At 42.9% G+C, this 4044-nt stretch overlaps 1 pseudogene; it reads right to left on the minus strand.

The window, feature by feature from the left end:
• Nucleotides 1–254: 254 nt before the first annotated feature.
• On the minus strand, nt 255–760 carry LOC110350667 (membrane-spanning 4-domains subfamily A member 13-like; annotated as a pseudogene).
• Between the last annotated feature and the right edge of the window lie 3284 nt (nt 761–4044).

Genomic DNA, 4044 nt, shown 5'->3' on the forward strand with positions numbered 1-4044 from the left:
AGAGAGAGAGCGCCAAGACAGAGCCACAGTCTGCCATATCCTAATGTCAGAAGGACATACCATTACTTCCAGAATATGCTATTGGTTGCATAGACCAAGCATGGTATAATAGAGTTGTCAGATTTAACAAATAAAAATGTAATATTCCCAGTTATATTTGATTTTCAAATAAACAATGAATTAGCTTTTAGAAGTAATATTTCATGCAATTGTTGAGAAACACCCTATAAAACTATATATTGTTTTTCTGAAATTCATATGTAACTGGGCAGTCCATATATGTATAGTTTTGTTACTGTTGTTCTTTGTTTTGTTTCCCTCCCCAGTTTCGCTTGTCCATAATTCTTATATGACACAGTTTTAAATTTAGACAACTCCACCACTGTCAGAACTATTGCAATCAACCCAGTAATTATGCATAAGATATCCAGGCCTAAAGAAGACACAATCATGCTTCGAGTTGGATTCTTTGCTGCTTTTATTATGCAAGCTCCTGATATGATTTAAAAGAAACTCCCCATAGTGTCCATCCTGTTTTGTATGTTAAAGGTTCATATTTCCCAAAGTCTCCTTTAATTTGTCCCATATATAAAACCAACAGGAAATACCACATTAAAACATTAAAGATGCCAAGCATAATCTGGATTGCCCCTAAAATAAAGCTGTCTGCTCTAGAGATTTGTGCACTTCCACACGCCATACTACCAGCACTTCCTCTAGGTGATTTTGTTTCTAACCTTGGGCGATATCTTCATTATTAAACTTCAGTGCCTAGGCTGAAGGGACAAGTCCTGCCTGGGATGGCCCTCAGCGCTGGGTGCCCACACCCCACCGAGTGGCATCACAGAGGTGGCGAAGCCCAACCTGCTGGTCCTGTTTTGTTTTGTTTTGTTTTGTTTTGAGACAGGGTCTCACTATATAGTTCAGGCTGGCCTTGAATTCTCTATGTAGCCCAGACTGGCCTCAAACTTACAGTGATCCTCCTGCCTCAGTCTCCCAAGTGCTGCGATCACAGGCATGCATCACCACACCCAACGGAGCATTCTATATTTTACCTGGCGGCCCCACGCCAGTGCAGTGTGGGAGAGGTCTACACAGGGTGTGAAAAGAGAAAGCAGAAATCACTGGGGCCACCATGGGGCTGAGCTACCAGAAACAACTCTTCCTTTACAAGTATTTAAAAATTTTTTGCTGATCAATAATTACACGTAATTCCCTTTCCACTGGAACTAAAACTCAACTCAGGTTACCAGAGTAAATAATCTAGTTCTAGTCCTCATTGAGATTTCATCCATCCATAGATTAATGTAGGGGGAAATGAATATAAAATAGAATCTTTGCCTTCTGCCTTTTTTATGTCCTCTATTGCTTTAAATTTTATCTGTCTAGATTTACACACTTCCTGTTAAGAATCTGCTATTATTGTTTTGACTTGTGATTGTAATAATTTTATCTATTATATTTCTGAACTGGTTTTGGTTGGAATTTCTAAATACTATTGATCTTTGCATGTGTGTTCTGTAATAGCCGCCTTAGTGAACGTTCCTATTATTTCCAATAATTTAAGTTGATTTCCTTAGGTTTCCCAGCTATATCACAATATCACCTACAAATAATGACAGTTTTCCCACGTCCTTTTAAACACTTACGCACTTGTTTTGTTCTTGTGACTGATTATACTCTGAAGAGGTTATAATTTTTTTGAGGAAAACTTAGGACTTAGACAAAATTGGAGGATAATCGTATCTAGGGAGACTATTTTACACATTAACATTGCTACGATATTTCTGAACTTCTCCAAAGCTTTAAACAACACCTGCTGACTTGAAAGCCTTCCCAGCGAAGTGGTGTGTGTCAACAGCCCTATCTGCTTCGCCTTGAGAAGGCTGGATGGGCCCCAGGTGCAGCCTGGCCTGCTTAGCACTTCAGGCAAAGTTCAGGAGCGCGTTCTACAGGACTTTGGACCTATTTTCCAAGGAAACTTATTAAATAACAAGCTTTGGATCAGGAAAAAGAATCACACATAATAAAGATTTGTAAGAAAAGGACAGGGTTCTCTGAAAAATCCAGAACACAGGACACCATGCCAGAAGGGAGGAGAAGGAAAGACAACAGGCAGGGCAGGGCTCTCAGGGCACAGATCCAGAGCAGTGGGAGGGTTGGGGTTCAACACAGGACCTGCTCAGCACAACCACATGGCCGGAATGGGAGGAGGACTTGTCTTACGCCACTGCTGCAGAGTAAGCACACTCTTTTTGCTTAGATTGTGCATTACACAATGATAAAAATAATGCAGTTTCAAACTATGCTTTTTAATTATTATTTAGAAGCTTTTAATGTATCTATTAATTATGATGCTGGAGCAGGATTGTGGGGCTATGGCCACTCCTTCCCGTTGCCAACGATAAAGCAGCCTTACAAGCTGTATGAGAGCAAATTCAGGTGTTCTCAACACCACACACACACACACACACACACACACACACACAGAGGAAAAAGGCCCAAGACATGTCTTTTCCTAAGGCATCCAGTGATATGGGCCCAACCCGAAATGGGTCCAGAGGGTTGCCTCCCACACAGCTGTGTGTAGCAGCTCTCTGGAAATCCTCATAGGAGGGGTCAAGTCCTAAGGAGCACTCAGGTCTGAAGACCAGAAAAATCTAAGAGAAAGGTTTCACTTCCATATCTATTAAGTAAATATGTACCAGGCATGACGTTGGGGATAAAAGGGGACACCATCCTCAGACTCAATGGGGGAAGTGTTCACCTCTGCCATGTCAGAGTCACACTCAGGATCTGACCTGAATTTTATTCACAGGGATCCATCCAGACAATGAGGCTTACGTTTTCCAGGAGCTTCTTTGCGTGCCTTATGAACAGAGTACAAGCACCTAACAACAAATGTACAAGAGGCTCTCCTGTTTAACTGAAATGCCTGCCTCAGAGAATACTACAAATTTAAGTGGTTTTCTGTTGCCCCACAGGGAAACTGAATAAAAATAATTTTAAAATTAATGCCAACTGTGAGCCAATTGAAACCAAGTAAGCCAGACCAAGCCACACCATTCTGTTACACAGTGGATCAAAGCAAACCTGAATCAGTAGCAGTCACAAGAACCCAGAGATCTCTCTAAGTCGCTAAGTTACCCAGGCTGGGCTTGAAATTGCAGTCCTCCTGTCTCAGCCTCTCAGAGTGGTGGGATTACAGGCGTGTCACAACACCCAGTTCATACTGAACCCTTAGTTGTATGCACCCTCCCCTCCTTCCAAGCCTTCTCCACCACGGAAAATGGTTTCCTCATTTGGGAGTTACCTTTCACACATCTAACTTCCTGGGTCCAGACAATGACCCTGTCCTGTCGATTCTACCCTCAGCACATCTGAATTCAACCCCTTCCCCTTTCCCAGCACCACCCTCATCCGCACCATCTTGTCTCCACCCAAGACAACTGCATGGCGTCCTTCTACTCTGACTCCTTCAAATTCCTCTGAGGAACCCGGTAGGCCTCTTTCTCTTAAAGTACCTAGTTCTTGCCCTCATAGCACTTACCATGATGTGTTTAAATAAGCATATATTTGTTGATTGGTTGACTCCACAGAGACAAAGGCCACGCTTGATTATTTTTACTGAGGTATGCCTGGTACCTCATGTAGTGCTTGGCATCTCGCTGGCATCAAGAACACTCATAGAAAGAATGAATGGGTGCTTTGTAGAACCCCCAATGCCAGAAATCTGTCCCGCACAATGGACAATTACAGTTCAGAGTTCACTTTCCTAGAGGTCTTTTTCCCTTCACGGCCTCGGAGGGAAGGCCCTTATTCTTTGGGGCTGACTGTGGTGACCTTTCCATGGGGCCTCTGGGGACAAGATCACAGCCAGGGCTCTGAGGAGCATCCAGATGGAGTGAATCCAAACTGAGCCCACCTCTCTCCCATGCTTTGGAAAGATAGGCATTTAAAAACAAAATGAAATTTAAGAACTAGAGCCCTTGAGGCATTCCTGCCATCTGGTGGTGACAATCTGCAGAAAACCAAGGACTCCCT

This window comes from Heterocephalus glaber, unplaced genomic scaffold, assembly GCF_053883595.1.
Source record: "Heterocephalus glaber isolate CG9 unplaced genomic scaffold, H.glaber_assembly_v1.0 deba00000122, whole genome shotgun sequence".
Classification (NCBI taxonomy): Eukaryota; Metazoa; Chordata; class Mammalia; order Rodentia; family Bathyergidae; genus Heterocephalus; species Heterocephalus glaber.